The sequence below is a fragment of the Macrobrachium rosenbergii genome, chromosome 13 (genome assembly GCF_040412425.1).
Source record: "Macrobrachium rosenbergii isolate ZJJX-2024 chromosome 13, ASM4041242v1, whole genome shotgun sequence".
NCBI lineage: Eukaryota > Metazoa > Arthropoda > Malacostraca > Decapoda > Palaemonidae > Macrobrachium > Macrobrachium rosenbergii.
The window spans coordinates 33,288,913-33,313,912 of NC_089753.1; the positions used below are offsets into that span (position 1 = coordinate 33,288,913).

Genomic DNA, 25,000 nt, shown 5'->3' on the forward strand with positions numbered 1-25,000 from the left:
ATCAGAAATCGTGGAACCGATTTACAAAAGTTTTTTAATAATTAGAAAAGTTCCTTGAGGGTTGATCTGTATAAACGAGAAAGTACACAAGCAGTACATACCTGTAAATACATGCATTTTTAATAATCCTTCTGACAGTAATTTTATCAACATGCTGTACAATGTAATTGCATCAGTTGTCATTCTCATTAATAAATGTCTATAAACCTTATCGTTAACAAAAATAATAACCTCATTTTACATAAAAAAGATGTACTACTGTCCAGTAATGCGTACCCAATTCAACACATGCTTAAGAATAAGAAGAAAATAACAAAAAATGCTTAATCGACAAATCTGACAGAACCCAATTCAACAATTGCTTAAGAATATAAAGAAAATAACAAAAAATGCTTAATCGACAAATCTGACAGAACCCAATTCAACAATTGCTTAAGAATATGAAGAAAGTAAAAAAAATGCTTTATTGTCAAATCTGACAGAACCCAATTCAACACTTGCTTAAGAATATGAAGAAAATAAAAAAATGCTTAATCGTCAATCCGACAGAACCCAATTCAACACTTGCTTAAGAATATGAAGAAAATAAAAAAATGCTTAATCGTCAATCTGACAGAACCCAATTCAACACTTGCTTAAGAATATGAAGAAAGTAAAACAAATGCTTAATCATCAATCTGATAGAAAAAAAAATCAGAACCAAATATAGGCTTCGATGCAAAAAAAAAAAAAAAAAAAGGAAACGCGAAGACTGAAGATCACAGAAATAGCGATTTCAGAATTTGACCGTTCACCAATTTATCAGTTGTAATACAATACAATTACTGCAAATAGGCCTATGTTTCATATCTTCAGTTCCCCCCGCCCAGCTCAAATATTAAAAGCCATTGACGATTTCTGTCCAAATTAACAGGATTGATTTCCATTCTGATGCATTGCCAGTAATTTCCTTCTGGCTGTTTGATTGCGTTTTGTCATTTTCAGACTTTTCTCTCTCTCTCTTTTTTTAAAATAAATTCTGAGATTTTAATTCCCTTTCTCTCATGTGTTTTCAGCAACAACCGTCAGTTTTATTTTGGGATTTTTTTTCTCTCTTTGGATTCGCATTCACATATTCTCCATCAATTAAATGCTCAAGCATTTTAATTATATATCCACACTAAGAAATTTCTAATCTTTTTCTCTCTTTGAATTCGCATTCAGATCTTCCCCATCGATTAAACGCTCAAGCATTTTAATAATACATCCACATATAGACATTTCTAATCTTAAATTTTTAAAACTGTTAATCTCAATCGTACCTCAGGCGAATTCCATTCACTTCTAATCAGAGTTGTCCTTATCATCTAATCATCTACGCCCAAAAACACATCCAGCAAGAGACAAACACACACACACACAAAACAAAAAAAAAAAATTGGCCCACACAATCCCAGACGAACAAGAAGGCTGATTTCAAGCAGCAGATCGTTGGGGCTGCACAAGCATGAATATGGAATTAATTTATTATTGCCTGCAGCAGAGCCACTTGCAGTCAGATTCATGCACGGATGCTATCCGTTCGGTATTGGTGTTTCAGGCCAGAAGGAGATTAGCTACCTTGCTGGACTAGTTAGCATTCGTATTAGATCCGCGATTTTTATTATCCCTAAAAGTGGAATGGGTTTGCTGCTTGCGAGAATACTTTTTATTCGTTTCGCCAATGGCCGATTTATTTTGAGTATTGCATCGAAGGCAACACATTGGAATATCTCACGCTGTGATTTATAGAACCAAAATTATCAACGATAAAGAGAGTAAGATAAGTGCTCATACACACATAAATACATGTACGTATACTTGTGTGTGTATATATATATATCTATATCTATCTATATATATATATATATATATATATATATATATATATATATATATATATATATATATATATATATATATATATATATATGTGTGTGTCTGTGAAACATTCTCTGTTAAAACAGAATTCCATCAAATATAAGGAGCCCATAAAAACGCCAAATTGTGGAAAATAAAGGCTATATTTCAGAGACCAAACTGTGTCTCTCCTCAGGCAAATAGTGAATATATATATATATATATATATATATATATATATATATATATATATATATATATATATATATATATATATATATATATATATATATATATATATATATTAGCTAAGCCACAGGAAAAGTTCAAAATGTAACGACAGAGTGCCAAGTACTTCCCTGTATTTTTAACACATATGTCGTTTCCCTTTGAACTTTCCTAGTGGCTTCATCCAATAAACAAAATCACGCGCTTACTCTGTGATTTCTTAATATACATACACATACACACACACACATATAAATATATACAGTATATATAAATATATATATATATATATATATATATATATATATATATATATATATATATATATATATATACATACATACATACATACATATATAATTTCAATTTCATTCCCTTCTATGAGTGTGTTTGTGTTTATCAAGGTACTTGACCAATGGGGACTTAATTAAATCGGTTAACGCTCCGGAAAAACCATAACCAATTTACTACATTTTCTGAGAACGAATAAGGGGATTACAAACGTCAGCAAAAAAATAACCGAATCATACGCTCGAAGGACAGGAGGAAACGCTGCACGGAGCAAATGCAAAGAGACATAAAAGTAAAATCGGGTCATATGCACCATCGGAACTGCAAATCTTGGAAAACGTCCCCGCAAAAATAAAAAAAAAAAAAAAAAAAGCGGAAGGGAAAATTATCTGCATAATCAGAGCTATTCTTTTTGCTTAAGCGCAGGAGTTCTGGGATTTTTTTTTTTTTTTTTAGATGTTTTGGTTTCGACAGATAAAAAAAGAGAGAAAATCGTCCAAAATTACAGTCTGCTTAAAGCGAGGAAAAAATTAATCTCACTGAATGAAACGCCAAAATTAGCTCAGAAACGAAACTCCATTTTTTTTTTTTTTTTTTTTTTTGAGATCGGATTCAACAGAAATTCAGATGATCGCATAACTTCGGCATATCCGGCCAAATGCCGATAAATACCTTAGGGGATAACTGGGGAGGAGCTGGAATAGCGAGGCTGACGAAGAATTGGGGAGGGAGGGGAAGGGGAGGGGGGGGAGGGAAGGGAAAGAGGGGGAGGGGTGTTGCAGAGAGTTCGACAGTGTTGCGGACAAACGGTGCGCCAAAACAAATCCTACCTTATTCCTCCTCCTCTCATCTCCCCACCCACCACCATGGCTGCTCTCTCTCTCTCTCTCTCTCTCTCTCTCTCTCTCTCTCTCTCTCTCTCTCAGTCACCATCTCGTTCTTTCTTGCACTTCGCCCTCACCCCCTTACGACTCAAAAACACTTACTATTTTTCTCTTGCTTTCGCTACCCCTGTTCAGTTTTCATTCGATTTTACTCCAAAACCTTCCCCCCGCCCCCCTTTTCTATCAGCACTTCCTTATCCCCTTTTCTTACCTGTTCCTCTTTATATCCCATCCGCAATACTCAGTGCATGTCCTTCCTTTTTATCGTTTTATTCTACAGTTTCGTAACAAGTCTAATATTCTCTCTCGCAAAATAATCCCCTTCACCCTGATCTCTCTCTCTCTCTCTCTCTCTCTCTCTCTCTCTCTCTCTCTCTCTCTCTCTCTCTCTCTCTCTCTCTCTCTCTCCCTCTCTCCTTTTGTTGCATCTGCTCTCTCCCGTCCGAGCTTTCAACCCGTATGACCTTTCACCCTTACACTTTTAGTATTTGTTCTTTTCAAGCACTCACGATTCGAAAGACTGGGAGAGAGTATGTACGTGCATGTGTGCGTTTTGTGTGTGTGTGTGTATGCGCCAGTGGTGGTGGAGGTATTTGGGGAAGAAGTGCTTGTGTGTGTCGAAAGACGAGGGGTGGGGAGGGGGTTGGTGGGTGGGGTAGGAGGGAGGGGGAGGGCTATAAGAAAATGAGGAGAGCAGTGATGGGTATGCAAGGGGTATGCGGCATCTGTGTTCGGCGAAGAGAAGAGAGAGCATCTAATTAGATGGGATGGGTATCCGATGGGCATAGAGCAAGATGAGAGGAGGAGGAGGAGGAGGAGGAGGAGGAGGAGGAGGAGGAGGAGGAAAAGAAAGGCAGGATCTAATTAGGAAATCTCTTGAGCTTTGGATAATTGCCAATAGCCGCGTTCTCGAAAGGACTGTAGGAAAACAAAGAACCCCCCCAAATATCATCCTTGGGAAGCCAAGGGTGACTGGGATGATGATGTCTCTCTTTTTTTTTTTCCTCCCATTTTTTCTTCTCCTCCTCTTCGATTGTTTACACATCGTTGACACTGAATTCATCTAAAGAGGGTTTTTAGTTCATGCCTGAGGTCCCGAGGGTTATAGGCGCATTTCAAGATTACATGTCAGAAATTCATTTCTATTTCTACTTGTATTGTGCGGATGAAGACGTTGGCTGCTAATCATCATCATTATCACAATGATATAATGATACTAATGATAATGATAACATATTGTTGTTGTTACAATATTACAATAATAACATAATGCAGTTGTTTTTGTTGTCAGTGTTTCGTAATCACAATTATCTTAAAGCACCAATACCTAAAATGATAGAGCTGCCAATACTTTGATTTTCTGAACCTGGTTCATAAATCTAGTTTGCATTTGTTACAGTCTAATCACTTTTTCATTATATTATCCAGGCACAAAAGCAACCTTCATGTTATTTATATTTTAGTCAAGTTAATAACAGACAAATAAAAACTGTTTATACATTACTTTGCTTCAGTTTTTAAAACTAAATTCACCTCTCTGATCCAAATATTCTGCTTTCATGGAGAGCCATTTCAGATGCAGATATAATACGATTCGAACATTTTTTCCAATAAGAACCAAAGGCCAAGAGTAAATAAAAAACAGAAGCATGGAAATAAGTAAATAATAAAATAATATAGACGAATGAAGAACCCAACACCTGATATTCATTTGCAAGGCTCAGAGTCTGATTAAGAGAACGGAGAGGGGGTTAATGACAATGACCCTTGTAGAAGGGAAGAGTTCTCCAGAGGTCGTATCAGACGGCCAAAAATATTCGTCGGCGGGCTGACACTTAGAACAAGATGCCCCCCTTTAGCCCGTTGTTTTCATAACATTAGGGCCTGTTGACACTGAGGAAGTGGGTGGAAGCCCGCTGAGTTGAAACATATGTTCGGATAACCAAACGCTTCCTGAAAATGATGGTGGCGGCGGCGGCGGTGGTGGTGGTGGTGGGGAGCTGAGCCGGCTAGGAAAAAAACAGCATTCGATGCATACCAGAATGAGACAGAGAGACAAGCAAGAGGCCTTTGCTTATTTAACTAAGCTAAGGGTAGATTTCTATCACACATTCCCCAGAGGTCGATGTTAGTCTATACGCTCCCCTGAAAACAGCTATGTAAATTCGATCGCAGCCAAGGAAATCTTTCCAAATGATAACAATGGCGCGATGAGAGTTTCACGCAGTTAATATTCGTCCCCTGGTGTGTTCATGAATGGAATAATCACAGCCTGATTACGAAGACATGAAACGCTTCTGACAATGGAAAACTTTAATCATTTATATAATTATCACTCGGGAATGCTTTCATATTTTCTACACCGGAGCTCATGTAATTGACGAATTTCTTTTGGTGGCGACGAATGAAATCATAATCCGCGTAAAATACGCCTTCACAAAAGAGCTCGAAAAAGATTAAAAGGTTTTTTTCGATCATGTGATTTAGACATATTTATTAAAATACGAGGAAAATTTGCAATCTCCCGCAAGGAGAATAATCAGTGAGAATAATATATCACTGGACGGTTCAGGAGTCACAACTGCTCATTTTTATTTTCACACACACATATTATATACATAGATACATAATGCATATGCTTGAATGTGCTTAAATATGCTTGACAGGTGTGTGTTGAAAGGCGTTGGTCTTTAAGAGCAAGAAGAAGGCTTATCTTAGTGATCTCATAGTGCGTAACAAAAAAAAATATATATATAACTAATGACAAGCGATCTCACGGTAGGCTACGTAACGGAATAAAAACTAAAAGATACAACTAATGACATGAGCATTCTCAAACAGACGTAAGAGCATCATTTATGGATTGTAAAAATGAGAAAAAAGCGAAATTACATTTTACGACGAAAATGCAGATTGGTGATTGAAAAATGCGAAATTACCTTTTACGAAGAAAATGCAGATTGGTGATTAAGTCATCAGAGTTTGCACGAGGAATGTGGTTTATGAAAGAGATGTTAATCTAATTAAAAATTTCAGGGATAAAAGCTTCACCAGGGAAGAGATTGTGATACGTTGTTCCTTCACGACAACATTTTCCAAGCCTCAAAAAGACAAAATCAGTTTTCATAATGGAAAAAATAAATCTTTATCTACTGGCAAAACGGAGTAAAAAGCTAATAACAAATGATATTCATGAACTCCTAGGTTATTTAAATAAAATGTAAGAGTAATGTGTTAACAGAACAAAGATAGCTATACCGTGCACACTTTACAGGCGATATGATGAACTGTCTGGGCTGAAATTTGGTTTCCCCCAAAAAAGCATTTCGATTGACTCACAAATTCCCTCTGAGGATTCTTCAGTAAAAGTACCAAGAACGCTGAAATTTTCGAGCCGTCTAACTTCGTGAAATTTCTCAACATGCCTCTGTACTGGCCAGCAAGCAACTCTGTCGATATAAGTGACAGGGTCGGATTAAGCTGGTGGGAGGCCTGGGGCCCACTCTGGTGGGAGGCCCCCTTTCCAACTCCTATTGCATACACTACAAACTATAGTCTACATATAAACTATATTATAAACTATAGTCTATATACAAACTATATTATTAAATTAAAATGTATTGTTTTTATTGGTGGGAGGCCCCCTTTTGGTGAGTGGCCCGGTGCCCAGGGCCCTTGGCCGCCCCCCCCCTTAATCCGGCCCTGATAAGTGATGCTGCACAAGAGCTCTGATGGCTGTTTATACCGATCTTTCCTAGATAGTGACCCCCAAGGGTTTTCGGGGGTCGTTATCTAGGACTAATATTTCTTGGGGGTCATTATCTTTATGATATTTTACGGTCTTTTGTTTATGTTTTGACGGTCATCCCCAACGGGCTTGTACTAAACACGCCCCAAAGGTGGATGCTTCAAAGGTCAGGCTGATGGTAGAAATGATCCTGAAGTTAGTTTGGGAAAGCGATATTAAATAGAATACATTTTCTTGAAATATAATTACATTGGTCATTCACAAAGAGTAATTTGAAATGCACAGTTTATTTTGCAGTTTTCCATGAGAATTTTTCTGTAGTTTTCTGTAAAAGAAAACTATTGTGCCGGCTTTGTCTGTCCGTCCGCACTTTATTCTGTCCGCACTTTTTCCCGTCCGAACTTTTTCTGTTCACCCTCAGGTCTTAAAAACTACTGAGGCTAGAGGGCTGCAAATTGCTATGTTGATCATCCACCCTCCAATCATCAAACAGCAAATTGCAGCCCTCTAGCTTAAGTAGTTTTTATTTTATTTAAGGCTAAAGTTAGCCATAATCGTGCTTCAGGCAACGATATAGGATAGGCCACCACCGGGCCTTGGTTAACGTTTCATGGGCCGCGGCTCATACAGCATTATACCGAGACCACCGCTGTAAGCGACTGTACAGAAAACTCGATTGAGCCGAAGAAACTTCGGCGCATATTTTGTCTATTTTTAAATTTACTTACCATGTTAATTTGGACATGCATTATTTTTCAACTAGATAAAAGTGAATTTTGCTTCTTAGTTTAAGGACTGCAAACAGTATATGCTATGAGTAATACGGTCACGATGTTAAGCAGGATTACCGAATCGCGTTGCAAGCAGAATAAGGTGCTTCTCAATCGTCGATCTCCCTTTCCTGGCAAAAATTAGATTTCAATGAAAGTTTCATGTTCTGCAGTGACAAGAGAGATGACTGATAATGCCTCTACAAATATGATCAGCAGGAACAATAAACAAAACAGCTGGGGCTGCTCATTGATGACAAGAGCAAATATGCATATTTGTGTGACGTAAGAAATGACAGAATAGGGGTAGGACAAAGAGAGCGACTTTGTCAGATAAAGGATACGAGAAAACATGTTAAAGAACCTAAAAGCAAAGGAAATTGATGTGACCATCACTGATGCGACGTGTCGAAGTAATTCACTAAATTAGGGAAGGTACAGGTGACTGAAGGAAAAAAAATTGCAAAGAAGAGGGACCCAAACTTCAAAGTAGAGAAACTAAAATCATAACATTCTTAGAAGACTCTAAAGCAGTGATTCTTAAACTGGGGGCGCGCGCCAGAAGTTTCCAAGGGGGGCGCAAGCAAAGTTGCCAGATGGTGCCTATTATTTTTTTTAATTTGTGATGTTAATTACAAAATTGCCAAAAACGTTATCACTGCTTCCATATATTTTCTAATTATTATCTCAAAACATGCCAAAAATTCAAAATATGTCAATTTTAATTTCAAATCTTGTTTATGAATTGTCTTTTATTGTTATGATAAGTATAATGGCATACAAATAGACAACATATTGTTTATAGATTATAGTTGGCAAAAATTTCAGTGGTAGGGGGGCGTGGGATCTATACATAATGCAGAGGGGGGCAAGGCAAAAAAGTTTAAGAACCACTGCTCTAAAGTTACGACACGAAAACCATGAAGAGGTAATTGTGCTACGTAAAGGTTGCTTTCTCTGACCCAGGAATGAGAGTCTGTATAGTAAATAATCCCTGAGAAGCTGGTTTGCGAATGGGTTCACTACACGCATAAAAATAAAGTGAATGTTACAAAATGATCTTGTTAACTGAGCGAGAAAGTGATACTTTCACTAGCTGAATCAGTGAAATGAGATACATGATAACACAACTTCCACATAGCAGTTCAGGTATTCGTCATTAATAACAGAAAAGATTCCATCTTGTTCTTCATTAATAACAGAAAAAATTCCATCTTGTTCTTCATTAATAACAGAAAAAATTCCATCTTGTTCTTCATTAATAACAGAAAAAATTCCATCTTGTTCTTCATTAATAACAGAAAAAATTCCATCTTGTTCTTCACTAATGCCATGGACTCTCTTTCTCTTGATCTCTTTCCCCTTGAAGCGGCTCTCAGCAAAATGTGTGGCAATCGCAACGCACCAACAGAAATATATAAAAATACTGATATTTGTCTCTCTGTGTGCGTACGACTTTGATGGGGAGAGTAAGTGTAGTTCATGAGTAGTGTTTTTTTGGCATGTCCGTACGTCAATGATCCGCCATTTTCATTATTTGTTTTCATTGCGTGTCCGCCCGTCAATGACAGGCTTTTTTTCATTATCTGACTATTTATTCGAAAGCCTGATCTCATCATTTACGTCCAGGCTTACTTCTGGCAACTTTACTCCGAAGTACTGATAATTTTTGCGGCCATAAAAGCCCGATTCGTGGGAAGGTTTTGTCTTCGTTCATCTAAACCAGTGAATCTGGTGATGGCTTAAGTCGAAAGCCCTAGGCCAAAGCCAATTATATATATATATATATATATATATATATATATATATATATATATATATATATATATATATATATACGCACACATATCACAACGAAAACACAGGAATAAAAGAGTGCTGACTAATACGAGCCCTCGTCTATGAAAAAAACGAAACCCTCCAACCTCAAGTGGTCCACGGACCTCTACATTCACCTCCTAGTTAAGAAAAATGGAGAGGCACGGTTTGCTTAAAACAACTTTATTACTCTACGTAACAAGCTCTTTTTTTTTCACGGCATTCCAGTTTTTATACTTTTATCTGTTACTGGATTCCCGAAAAATCTGACAATAATAAAAAAAAAATGTATCGCGTTTCTGTGCCTGGCAGCAAAGGAGTTAGTATGCAGCGGAAAGTTGCTATACGTGTCAAGAGTCATTTTCAGAGCAACGTGCCACTTAAGGGAAAACTGTGGCGTACGTGGAAATAGGCGGCTGACGTGAGAAAATATGATCTTCGTGGAAAATTGTGGTCTATGTAAGAAAGCGCAAGATATTGCGGTTGGGGGCAGGAAGAGAGAGGAGAGAGAGAGAGAGAGAGAGAGAGAGAGAGAGAGAGAGAGAGAGAGAGAGAGAGAGAGAGTAGTTTACACGGCTAGCCGCTGTTAGGAAAATGACAAAAGGAATTTTTATGGATCTGAACCTTCTCTGTTCACCGTTTGTCTAATAAATTTTTGTGTATAATCCAGATCTGTACTGCCCGAAGCAATGTAAATTCTATAACTATGATAAAAAATATTTCTGTTTGAGACTTTTTTTTGTTAAGATTTGAATCATTTAACTAATCCCTACGGCAAACAAATTGATAAAAAGTTAGCCATTTTTCATAAATGAAACTTGAATATTTTAAGGAAAAGCGTAATTTCAAAATGGCCAGGTATCGAACCCAAATTAGCCTACTATTAGACTTCATAAAAGAAAAAAAAATTCCTTCTACGTTTCACCGGTTAAAATCAGTCTTGTAATTACAATTCATCCATCGAGAACTACTTGTATCTTTTCAAAGAGCTATACAGTGAATAAGAAAGGACCCTAAAAGGTAGAGCACATATTTGTTGAACAAACTACTTAAGAATAAAAAACCGCGAAGCAACGCTTGTTATTATGGTTATTTAATTCATTTCACGGTATCCCATTTGCAAGTTATAAGGAATTTAGTAAACGTCTGCCAATGCGAAATAAAATCCACGTGACATAAAAGTCTAAAACTGTCACGCAAACGAAACATAATTCTTTTTACGATAACAACGTCGGCCCGAAACAGTAACATGACCACCACAAACTCTAAGGCAAAAACAAGGAAACACAGAGGACACGAAGAAAATCCAGGTAAAACACAACAAACAATAAGGAATCCCATCCGGCGCCCAAAGCAAGGACGGGTTACATTCCCCCGCCAGGGCAAGCATCCCAGCCCGTGCGGGACCACCAAGGCAAGAGAGATGACACCCCAATTATGGCTCGAAACACGGGCAAGTCACACCAATTGAATTGCGAGATTAAGCCCAAGGACGAAACAACACGCCTAGGTAAAGCTCAGAAACCTGACGACAAGTTCGAATTAACTGCAGTCAATGTCAGGGTAAGGAAATGCAACATTACCTGCATGCCCTTCCACAAGCTTAACGATAGAAAAATCAATATGGATACACTCATAGCATTTTAAAGACTGCTGAACTGGCATGGGCAGCAGACCTAATCGTGCGAGGAAAATAAAGAGTAAGGTTTCATGGCATTGAAAAAATATTGAAAACATTCTCACAACAAAAAGGCGACACTAACGAAAACACGAACACAATAAAAGCAGGTTTTCATTCCTCAAACTAAAAAATTCATTATATGCTGAAAAATGGAAGGACGACAATATAACCGTGATGAAAGATGCATATTGCAAGGCTGCAAAATAGTATTTTCGTTGAAGAAATGATTAAAATCGAAAGCCGGCTGAACAAAAGTAAAATAGTAAAATAATGAAATATGAAAATGGTACTTACCAAATATGATGTAGGCACAGACACTACACTGAAAAAAAAAGAATATAAACAATATTAAAAACAAAACACAACTGAACGGCGAAGAAAGACAAAATACGAGTATTCAAATTAAGGAGACACAAATATCGCCACTTTTTATAAGGACTACTATATTCTATAAAAATCCATAGGTCATCGCACATTGCGAGGGGCCCGGTGATAAACAAACAAATTAGGAATACGCGAAATGGAATATTGTTGAGGGAAAATAAATAATTCAACCGCATACGTCATATCACAACAGCAATCACATTCTGAAACTCCAATAGGATTGTATTTAATCTTGAAATTTCTCATGGAGGTTTAGTACAACCTGTGCTTGAAGGCAAAGAACTTTGCGCTGCTTGAATTATCACATCCAAAATCATACAAGAACATAATGATTCATAATCATTATCTAGTGAACAGTTATTGTGATCAATTGACCCAATGGCAATATATGGAATGGAATATAGTTCAGGCCAAAGGCCAACCACTGGGACCTATAAGGTCACTCAGAATTGGAAGGGAAATTAAGAGTAGGTAGGCTTGAAAGGTGTAACAGGAGGAAAACCTCGCAGTTGCACTATGAAATAATCGTTAAGAGAGGACGGATACCAAGATTGAAGAAAGATACTAGGAAATGAGGTACAGTAAAAGGAATGGAAGGGGTTGCAGCTAGGGGCCGAAGGGATGCTGCCAAGAACCTTTTGGTAATGGCCCAACTGCGATGTAATAGCGAACCAAAAAAGTGGAATTTTAAATCCAGTGAGCTACATGTTCCCCTTTATACAGAGAAAATAGGTGATGCACTTGAATGTTGTTCTTCAGACTGAGATATTCACAGTAACATTAAACTAATAATTCTGATCAAAACGTTAACAAGACGCTGACTGGCTATTTCGTCCACTACGATTCTTCTCTACTGTATATTAAGTCGACAAGAAATCGGAAAAGGTCTCAGCAACTTCTTTAGAATGAAACGCAGTTTCTAAAATACGTCTCCAAACACCTGGCAGTGTACTGTACCTTATTAGCATATTACTGCCCTAAAATGAAAGACTGCAGTTTCTGCAAACATACAAACCTGAGAAAAATGGTAGATACTCCCTTGCCTTACTACTGATTTTGCAGATACTGCAAATAGGACCCCCTAAATACTCGTGGAAAGCAATGAAGAATCATTCTGAAACGGCAGTAACTTGTGTATTAGTGTTTCACGAGCCCAGTAGGTGGCATATCTCCATTTCGAAAATTTTGCAGGTGCTGCAGTTTTCCATTTGAGGGCAGTATTATCTGTCATTATATTCCTGAGCATACCGAAGTGACTGGTTTAACCTTTTTTTTTAAATCACAAAAGAGAATCGGAATCACTTACCAAACGTCACTATTGCTCGCAGTCCACTCATATGCGACAATGAACTTGCCTGTAAAAACTAGAGGGGGGTTTTCTTTTACAGCTGTGAAAAAAAAAATATCAACGTTTCCTGCCTGTGTAACATGACAAGTGTAAAAACCCGCTTGCCTACAGCCGTAGGGCAAAAATGGAAATAAAAACGCATATGCCTAAAAGATTTTTATCTGCTCTCTAAACTGGGGCGCTCGGAAAAGAATCTTGCACTGACGCAACGATAAAAACAAGGAGGTCTCCATTCTTTTACGTTTCCCAAACCTAACGTGACAGTGAGTGACGTCCATGTGAAATACATGAAATTGGTAGTCTGACAATTTACTTGTAACTACTGTACTTGAAGAATACATGAGACGTAGAACTAGAAATTGTCCAAATTCTACGCATCCCATCACTTCAGATGGGCTGGCTATACCAAAAACTTTCTATATACACACATGCATAAAGATGCATAAAAGATAATAACAAAGAGACGAGAGAGAGAGAGAGAGAGAGAGAGAGAGAGAGAGAGAGAGAGAGAGAGGCGGACTATACCAAAATCTTTCCATATACACACATACATAAGAGAGAGAGAGAGAGAGAGAGAGAGAGAGAGAGAGAGAGAGAGAGAGAGAGAGTGAGGCTGACTATACCAAAAACTTTCCATATACACACATACATACATAAAAAAGAGAGAGAGAGAGAGAGAGATGGCCTGACTATACCAAAAACTTTCCATACACACATACATAAAAATGAGAGAGGGAGAGAGTGAATATATAATTCGACACAAGTCAAGCCAATCGTCATTCTACCTTTGTGCCTGAAGCTATGTTTCTAAAAAAAAAAAAAAAAATTGGGATGGCCAATTTTCTAAACTGAAGGAAAATACGACCATTTAGAAATGAATATATATATCTATAAAACGAAACACCGTGGCTATAGTTCAGCGTTATAAGACGCACACATCCATGACAATGGAGATGAGGTAATGACCTACAATAGAGGAAATGGCGACACAAACCGTATGGACCCTATGCTAACATTTTCAGCACAGGCCTCTACAAGCTCGTCTACAGCGTCATGTCGCCCACAGCTATCTCGACTGTAATATTTTGTATGGTAGTCGTCTCTTGTCGGTAGTCCCACCCCCAAGCGACCCCCACCCCATCAAGTTTTCATTTTTTTTTATTTGTGTGGGATACGTGCCATGTAAATCTCCCAACAGCCAGATGAAACTTTTTCGAGGGCTTGGCTCTTGGCCTCTTTTCCTCCCCACTTCAGGTCCCAGACGCTCTTATACGCTTCTGTAGAAGTAGCATAGCTTTGTAAACATCTCGTTACTTTCAACACCTAAGTACAGAGGTTTTTTTATATATATGTATGTATATATATATATATATATATATATATATATATATATATATATATATATATATATATAATATATAAGATAAAATCCAATGAAGGAAACGGAAACACTGGAGTGCTGCGAGGTCTTTCGACGCTAGGTCCTTTATATATATATATATATATATATATATTTATATATATATATATATATATATATATATATATATATATATATATATATATATATATATATATATATATATATATAGCATATATAATATATATATAATATCTCTCTCTCTCTCTCTCTCTCTCTCTCTCTCTCTATCTCTCTCTCTCTCTCTCTCTCTCTTTCGTAATGTCAGGTCTGATCTCGTCTACTCTGATCCTATTCTTGAGACCCGACAATTCTCTCTCCTCCTTTACATCTCATCGCCAGGGACTTCCTGTTATTGTTATCTTCCTCGAATGCCTTAATCTCTTTCTCTCTCTCTCATTTCCTTTCCATTTCGTCTACAACTTTCTTATCCGTTCTTGTGGTTTTATCTCTTCTCTGTACGCTCGTCTCCCCTATCCTACTCTTTTCATCTCGAACGTCAATATTTTACAGTGTGCACCCTTGTTAGGTACATTCCACTGCGTTCATTCTCTCTCTCTCTCTCTCTCTCTCTCTCTCTCTCTCTCTCTCTCTCTCTCTCTCTAATAAAGCCTTCTTAATTCACTTCAGCTTAGGCCACACAGTTCTCTCTCTCTCTCTCTCTCTCTCTCTCTCTCTCTCTCTCTCTCTCTCTCTCTCTCTCTCTCTATAAAGCCTTCTTAATTCACTTCAGCTTAGGCCACACAGTTTCTCTCTCTCTCTCTCTCTCTCTCTCTCTCTCTCTCTCTCTCTCTCTCTCTCTCTCTCTCTCATAAAGCCTTCTTAATTCACTTCAGCTTAGACCACACAGTTTCTCTCTCTCTCTCTCTCTCTCTCTCTCTCTCTCTCTCTCTCTCTCTCTCTCTCTAATAAAGCCTTCTTAATTCACTTCAGCTTAGACCACACAGTTTTTTTCTCTCTCTCCCTAAAGCCTCTCTCTCAGCTCTCTCTCTCTCTCTCTCTCTCTCTCTCTCTCTCTAATATAAAGCCTTCTTAATTCACTTCAGCTTAGACCACCCAGTTTTCCCGTGTCTCGTAAAGTTCCTTTGACACATGAGCAGTCCTAGTTTTTCATGCAACAAACTCTGTTTGGTTGTGTCACTATCTCTTGATCACACGCCACTATTCTCTGCTCGGTTGTGTTCATCGACCTCATTTTCCACCCTGCATTGCATCTCCTTTCGTCATTTCTTCCTCCGTGTGCCTCTTCCCCTCATTGCTGATTCATTTCCAATTTTACCTTGCTTTTCTAATCATCATTCTGGCTTTTTATGGCAAGGAGTGGTCGAAAATTGAAGAGCTGCCAACTCAAACTCGATCGCTTAGGGGAAAAAAAAAAGTTCGTGGATTCCTGTCTGTGGTGTCGAGAAGACCGGTCTCTTAAATGTGGGTAGTCACATGACTCTGGGAACACTGAAATAATAAACTTCCATACGCTAGAAATGTAAGGACGAACGATAAATGAAACGAACTGCAATAAAATTAATGAAAGTCACTGACAAAAATAACTCCTTCACAGGAATTGCATAAATATGTTTATCCTTATAAAACGTTGCTTCCCCTAAGAAGGCATTCGCCCTAATCTGCCCTAAGATGGAAAACTGCAGTGTCTGCAAAATTTTCGAAATTGAGATATGCCACCTATTGGGCTCGTGAAACACTAACACACAAGTTACTGCAGTTTCAGAATGATTCTTCGATGCTTTCCACGAGTATTTAGGGGTCCCGTTTGCAGCGTCTGCAAAATCAGTAGTAAGGCAAGAGAGAATCTACCATTTTTCTCAGTTTTGTATTTTTGTAAATACTGCAGTCTTTCATTTTAGGGCAGTAATGTTCATGGGAGACTCCCTTACACAAAAGTGTCCAAAGCATCAGATGCTACATGAACTAAAACAGAAATCAAATCAGTAATTAGACGACAATCAGGAAAAGCTATTATTATTATTATTATTATTATTATTATTATTATTATTATTATTATTATTATTTCAGTAGATGAAACCTATTCACATGGAACAAGTCAATGACTTGAAACACCAAAGAATATTGGGAACCTCCCCAGTAACTGATCATGATACGGAACCAGTGATTTCTCATCGCCCTGGGGGAGGCGCAAACCCGCCACATCTAAGTGGCATACCACGACACTAACCACTATATCAGCAGACCAGCTAATGAACAAAATAAACAGCTCTATAATTACATACATCTTGATTTTAAAGAGGCTATAAAATTTAATAATTCCTTTTATTCAATGAACAAAAACTGATTGAATAAACGAACAGTTTAGGTCCCCACGAGTAACAGAATAAAGTTGACAACAGTTTTTAAAACATTATTAAATAACTTCTCTACACAGTGAGATATTAATACACGACCCTCCATAAATAGAAGTGTGTACTGAAGAAAAACAAAAAACGAAATATCACAAGGCTCTCAAAAGCAAAGAATTTGTAAATATAAATATATCCGAACACCACCAATGTAATGCAAATTCAACAGCGTGGAAAAAAAAAGTCCTGACGGATAATCCAACGAATATATCATTTCAATCAGGTTAATAAAGAACATTACCACAAAAAGAAGTTCCGGGTATAACCTCACAAAGAGCAATAAAAAACAGGTCAGATAATATTCATAACTATCCCAAAAAACAATGAACTTCAAAATAAATACGGGTTAAGTTGTTTACATTAAATTCTCATCATAAAAATTATCATTAGTAATAATGTAAAAAAAAAATTTCTTTTGTTATTTGGTAAGCATATTTTAATCAGAAACACGCTACCACTTTTCCTACCGATGCCACTATTGGTACTATAAAACTACTACAGCCAATAGCAGGCTTCGTTCTGTAGTAAAATTTGTTCCCCGGCTACCTTTGTTGATTTAGCATTCCTTTAACCTGACTTGCCTATTAGCTCAGTCTAAATCTATTAGCGGCCCGTTCATTATATATTCATTATAGAACTGCTCATTATAAACAGCCATCATCATCATCGCCGACTACGTTCGGATGCTTCCCATTTTTCTACCTACTGGTCGACGTCGGACTTAATTAGCCGCTAATGAAATGATAATGACTCATTAAACACTCCCAACGAAAAAGGGGAAATGTGTGTTTATTTCTTGGTCTGTATGTACACGTGTATATATAGTTAGGTGTGCATATACAAACACACACACACATATACATATATATACATATATTTACAAATATACATATATATGTATAATGTATAATATATGCATATGCATACATATATATATATATATATATATATATATATATATATATATATATATATATATATATATATATATACATGTGTATATTATAGGTGTGTAATTACTTGCCAAGTATCAACCCTGGCAGGAGCGACATGTTGCTTCCAAACCAAAGGCTCCCAAAGGGGCAAGCAGCCCAGTATGGAAACGAAAATGAGAGGTATAGATTGAAACAAGGAAGAAAAACAAATGACAGTAGTAAATCTATTGCTGTACTAACATCAAAAGAAAAACGATTAGAAAAGCAAGGATCGACATGGAAAGTCCTCACCCTGTGGACTTAAAGCACTGCCCTGGCTCGAGCCAAGATGCGAGAGGCTGGCCATGGGTATTAGGCTGGTCTATATATATATATATATATATATATATATATATATATATATATATATATATATATATATATATATATATATATATATATATATATATATATATATATATATATATATATATATATATATATATATATATATATATATATATATATATATATATATATATATATATATGTACGTACACATATCCATGTGTTTGTGTGTACAATTACACAGCCATGACACTGCTCATTTCGTGTTCACATGTACACACAATTATTTATATAATTTACGAGTAAAATAAGAATATCATCTATTATGCAGTATAACAGAAAGTCTATCAAAATCCTATCATAATTGAAAGATCTGTTGACATTTCTAATGGCAACAGCAACTACACTATATTCTAAAATTTATAGAAACATTTTTTCACATACTTCCAAAAATTTTTTATAACAATACAGTTATTGCTAAGAAATTCACAATCTCGTGAAAAACAATCTGTGTAATAAAAATCCACAATTATATAGTAAAATATATTGCTATGTAAAATAAATAAGCAAAAACTTTCATACACCTGAACGGTGTCCCTCATCGAAAGTCTTTGCCTGTTTGTTTCAAACAATAATACAGTTTCCTATATAATTGTGGATTTATATTACACAATATACAGTTACTTTCAATAGAAATCGTTGATTCATATTCAAGATTAAATTTTGAGAGTTCCCAAAGCAATATTAGTCTTAGCTGCTACAGTCAGCTTCATAGGAAACAAGTAACGAGTTTCAGGAAGAACGAAGAAACATACACCACGAAACACGTAACGAGTTTCAAGAAGAACGAAAAAAACATGCACCATTTTCATGAGCAACAGGTGTGATAAGAAAAAGGTCATTGATAAACTGGGATGAAAACATGACGACCCTGGAAGACGCCACAGTGAACAAGATAGATAGCCGATCGTAATTGTATTCAGATTGTGAAAGAAAATATGATGAACTCTAAAGATAAGCTTAGCAAGGCAGGTTGTGTACACTAAAGATTGTGTACACTAAAGATCAAACTAAGAAGTGCTTAAAAAAAAAAACAATTCATTAATCGCATTTTAGCATTAAACAGCGACTAACTGCTTTCCTTGCAATGACATCTAATTAAAAACGCCACTAATTGCAGAATACTGAATCCACGCAAATACCAAAAAAAACGGATATGGTAATTTTGCACGCGACGCAAAAATGAACACATATTTTTATGATAAAAAGGGGATGTCAAATGACAGATAAGTTTTTTTTTTCAGTGGGGGAAAGAACGCGGAGCGGTTAATCAATATTACAAGAATGCGCAAAAAGACTTTTATGAAAACCACTCTCTTTGTCTCGCTCTCTGTCATTCCCCCCCCTCCCACTGGATCTCTCTCTCTCTCTCTCTCTCTCTCTCTCTCTCTCTCCCTCTCTCTCTCTCAATCTCTCCTCATTCTCTCTCTCTTCCCCCTTCCTCTTCTATCTCTCTCCCTCATTCTCTCTCTCTCTTTCTTCTTTCTCCTCCTCTCTCTTCTCTCTCCCTCTCTCTCTCTCTCTCTCTCTCTCTCTTTCACTCCCTATTCTCTCTCTCTCTTTCCCCTCTTTCTCTCCTCTCTCTCCCCTCATTCTCTCTCTCTTCTCTCTCTCTCTCTCTCTCTCTCTCTCTCTCTCTCTCTCTCTCTCTCTCTCTCTCTCCTCTTGCAGTTCTCCTTCCATCCCTGAGTGCCTCACTCTAGGCAACGGCTCTCCCACTTCAAGCGTTCTGACGCTTCCCTCCGCCCTGTGATATGCAGGACAACCTAACTTGAGAACCAATAGATCCCTAACTCCCGGGACACATTCCGTGACCACCCACCCCATTCCACCCGAAGTCCCCGCAACTCCATTCTCTCTCTCTCTCTCTCTCTCTCTCTCTCTCTCTCTCTCTCTCTCTCTCATCCCAGACCAGGATAACTGGTAAACAGAGGCGAGACGCGATAATCAGAGGCCCCCATTCCGAGGAAAAGTCCTCCTTCCGCCTCAGTTTAAACCGTAACCTGCTCCATTCCGGCAGCCCTTACCCTCATTTATCCGTTGCGTCGGGAAAGGAGAAGAGGAGGAGGAGGAGGAGGAGGAGGAGGAGGAGGAGGAGGAGGAGGAGGAGGAGGAGGAGGGAGAGAGAGAGAGAGAGAGAGAGAGAGAGAGAGAGAGAGAGAGAGAGAGAAGATAAAGGAAAATATGAGGGGGTAAAAGGTGACATCACAAGATAGGCGTGGATGTGAAGATAATTCTCTTTGATTAGGCCGATGAAAAGATGAACCGGGGGGGGGGGGAAAGAGATGTGTGTTGGCCAGATTAACCTGTGGCGAGAGAGATGGTTTGTCCGTGAGTGTGTTTTTGCTTCGATGGTGGTAATGAGGAAAGGAAGAAGAACTGGTGATTTCCTGCGATTAGGCCAAAAGGAAATACGAAGCGGAGATGAAGGGGGGGGAAAAGGAGATGATTGGATTAGTTGAGGAAATGAGATGAAAAGATATGAGCCTAGGGGATACAGGCGGATATTTTTGTTCACTCACTTGAAAATTAAACGCTTGCTGAGCAAAATTTACCGTAGAATTCATTTATGTTAAAATGGAATCCAAATGACGGATTAGGTTTACATAACGCTCTGTAGTAAAGGATAAAGACACGGAATATTTACTTGTTCATTCATAATATTACATAATATGAATGATTAAAATAATAAATCCTTTAGCTTTCACAATTAATGATATAAATTCATCCTTTTTAATGGTTGATAATATAAAAAATTATGACATTCCTGCTGGTAAATTAAAAAGGACCGCTGCTGCATACGATTCGATTTTAAAAGTTGTCATAATTATTCTACTGGAAATTCATGGAAGATAATATATTAAAAGGGAAATAATTATATGCAAATGACTTGAAGTACATTCATGAAAGAACATTGTACATAATAATTCGTACAGCAAAATTATTGAACATAATAATAAATCGTACAGCAAAAAATTGTACACAATAATAAAACGTACAGCAAAAATCAAAGATTAAAACACTGATAAAGGCCACATCCTGAAAACGCTTGAAAGAAAATTATATATATATATATATATATATATATATATATATATATATATATATATATATATATATATATATATATATATATATATATATATATATATATGTGTGTGTTTCATAATCTCTTATCGGAGGAGCAAAATATATCACCCAGGAACAAGAACGTGGGGGCCGAGAGATTAATAAATACTGTTTGACCGATACAGTGACCAAACAAAATGACGCAAGAGCCACCGCTGATTACAAAACTTCTCATCAATTTGGAGAAAGTTGCCTCCTTCTCAGTGTTCAGGATGATTAGTTACAGTTCATCACTTTAAAGCCGCGTTCAGTGGACTGCGGTGTTGGCCCCTATTCGTCCATTTTAGCTAAAATAATCACAGCTGCGTAATTCTGCGTCCTTGCTCATGCGTGCGTACAATGGCACATGGAAAGGAACGCAAGTAATAATTATTGAGATGAATTTCTTCATCAGGCCTATATTACAAGCATTACTCTCACACAAACACAAACGCAAGCACACATCCGTGTCAACTATGAAAACTTCTTTTACTTAATCAGAACCATGTTTTCTAAAATGCGCAGTTCCAAAAGTGCGTAAACACTCGCATATAATTCGAGCGTGACTACATACAACAATATTTTTTTAATTAATCTTGAGCCAACTGAAAATCAATGCGGGATGGTGCACACACATATTTTATCCAATCTGACTCAAAACAGCCATATAAAAAATAGAGCAATTTTTTTTTTTTTGTAACGATAGAGCAGTTTTGATCAACGCGGAGTTTGATCATGGGATTATCATCCCTCCTGACATCATGACTTATGCTTCTCTGAAAAAAAAAAATTATAATAGTCTGAACACTGGCAAAAATGTGCCGTTTAACATTAGACTGAATCTTCTGTAAACAGTCACCAACAACTCTTACCAAACTTTCAGTTGGCAGAACATTTCTTTCAGTTACAGGGAAAATCTTCCCAGAAAATCTTTAATCATCCATTCAGAGAGACCAAAAACATATAAAAAAATCTGGTAAAATGGGTTCAGGCTTATAGGATACCAGCATTGTCAAAATTCTGTTGAATTGACGGATTAGTTACACACGTTGTAGGTGACATAAAAAGAATGCGCTATGAAATAAAAATTACTATTTAGGGACCCTTGCTGCAAAAACCCTTTTACTATTTTCTCACGCCATAAAACAATTAAATACTCTTTTCTTTCGAGGAAATTAAGATTTATTCCTGGAGAAGTTAATCTTTATAATTCTTGCAGACTTAAATATACCCAAAGATTTACAAGCACAAACCGCTACCTTACATTAACAGATCTAATATCCATTAAATCCTATTTTTTTCCTCTCATAAAGATGTGCAGGATAAATATACCTTGAAATGCTAATAAACAGTATAGCGAGTATACTCAAAATAATCTCATAAAATTCTTAAATCCGCATAATCCCTGTGGATTACTGTATATATATTACTATACATAAATGCATTCTATGTATTCCATGAACAGTGTCCTTTGCAAACGCATGCGCATGAGTCGCGCTGTCTGCACTCCGCACATGCGCACGGGAACTCTTCCTGCTTCCCTGGGTACGAGCTGTCCGCCTTGCAGAACCCCCTGTATATACCTATTTGCTGTTTAGAATAAAGCTACCTATGACTCGGGATATTATTTCCCAATCCCAGCAATCTTCCGTCTTATCCTATAGACAAGACATCATCACAAATCACCAATCCCAACAAGCTGAGCAAGAAATGAAAATAAAAAAATCTCCATTTTTGTTTCCTCATTAAGGAGTAATCTGAGTAATTTCACTGACCCGGAAGATATTAACTAGATATTTGAGGATGTTTCACATCATTGGTTAAACGCATCAAGGCAGCCGTAGCGTCGTTTATTAAAAAAAGAGAGAGAGAGAGAGAGAGAGAGAGAGAGAGAGAGAGAGAGAGAGAGAGAGAGAGAGAAGAGAGAGAGAGAGAATATTTTCAGGTGATACAATAAAGGGCGCATTCAGATTCCCTACAACAAAGGTGATAAGAAGAGAGAGAGAGAGAGAGAGAGAGAGAGAGAGAGAGAGAGAGAGAGAGAGAGAGAGAGAGCAACAAGGTTTTCAGGTAATACAATAAAGGGCGCATTCAGATTCCTTAGAGAGAGAGAGAGAGAGAGAGAGAGAGAGAGAGCGACAAGATTTTCAGGTAACAGAATAAATGGCGCATTCAGATTCCCTACAACAAAGGTGATAAGGTCCAACAGAGAGAGAGAGAGAGAGAGAGAGAGAGAGAGAGAGATAAGATTTTCAGGTGATACAATAAAGGGCGCATTCGGATTCCCTATAACAAAGGTGATAAGGTCCAAGGTCACTCTTCAATTATCTCGCATACTACAAACGATACGTCTCTTCCTCGATATAAAAAGTTCAGACTAACAAATTAGTTCAGAATAACAAAGAAGTTCAGAATAACAGAGAATAACAAAGAAGTTCAGAATAACAGAGAATAACAAAGAAGTTCAGAATAACAGTGTCTGACCTAGAACAGGTCTATTTTCTCTGCCAGATATTACTTTCCACACAGGCTAATTCTACAAACCTCTGAATGATCGCGCGTAGAAGGGATGAAATGATAAACGAAGTGTCTACGGTAAAGGGTAACATAAAAACGATTATGAAGCCAACTACGGCCGAATAAGGAAGTTAGAAAGGAATTTTGCAACAACGAGTGCCGTAAACGATCATGACTTAACGGTATCAAAGAGGAGGATGGCTATTTTTAAGCGTTTGAAAGCGCCACATACCATTGTCAACCCATTCCTTTATCAACACAGACCTTTATCATGCTATCACTTTTTAACGGGGGGGGGGAAGATATACGCCATGAATGAGAAAATCCACTTAAAAATATACGGGAACAAGAAAGGACGAGAAAAAAAAAATATTACCATGCGATTCTGCTACAAAAAAAAGTATATCTTAGTTTAACCAAACCACTGAGCTGATTAACAGGTCTCCTAGGGCTGGCCCGAAGGATTAGACTTATTTTACGTGGCTAAGAACCAACTGGTTACCTAACAATGGGACCTACAGCTTACTGCGGAACCCGAACCACATTATGACGAGAAATGAATTTCTATCACCGGAAAAAAATTCCTCTAGTTCTTCACTGGCCGATCGGAGAGTCGAACGCTGGGCCAACAGCGTGCTAGCCGAGAGCTCTACCCACCCCACCAGTGAAGAACTTAATTCTGCTACAAAATCCCCTAAAAATGCAAGGGTATGGAATTCTCAATAAGCCGTAGCACTGAAAAAAAAAAAAAAAAACAATTAGAGAAGCATATGTTGCCATATAGCCAAACAGCGAACTTGTTTTTGAAGGACGTTAAGCAATCTGATTCAAGCCAGCCCTTCAAACCGATTCAGTACTTACGAAGCCGCTGTGCACCTCAAGTCGTTAAAACGCCGGAGTTGCTGCTTTTCATTACCGAGAAACAGAAATTAACGGCAATAACGTCCTGGACGCAGCAGACTCCAATTCACGACGGGTTTTCATTTTGAAATATGACGAGATCGGGGTCATGCATAAAGCACGCTAAAAAAAAAAAAATAATAATAATAACAGAAAACTACATTCGAAAATGACAGCAAACGATAGGCGTGGGTTGGATGGTGCATTCAGGAAAGGTTGTGTCATTAGTTAAGACAGACTAGCGGAGCTTACTGATACAGAGCAAACAAAGAGTAGGTAAGATCGCCAATTGTCAAATAGAGAAAAGGGGCAGATATTGTGCACAAACAAT

The 25,000-nt window shown here is 37.4% G+C and overlaps 1 protein-coding gene and 1 long non-coding RNA gene across 27 annotated transcripts in view; one reads left to right on the plus strand and one right to left on the minus strand.

The window, feature by feature from the left end:
• Nucleotides 1-25,000, plus strand: part of LOC136845133 (neuronal acetylcholine receptor subunit alpha-7-like) — a 514,118-nt gene that overhangs the window by 105,197 nt on the left and 383,921 nt on the right. The window lies entirely within an intron of this gene.
• LOC136845137 (uncharacterized) overlaps nt 10,141-25,000 on the minus strand; it is a 582,337-nt gene continuing 567,477 nt past the window's right edge. The window contains exon 3 of the long non-coding RNA XR_010855086.1: nt 10,141-11,620. This is a non-coding gene — a long non-coding RNA (uncharacterized lncRNA). The remainder of the gene's footprint in view (nt 11,621-25,000) is intronic.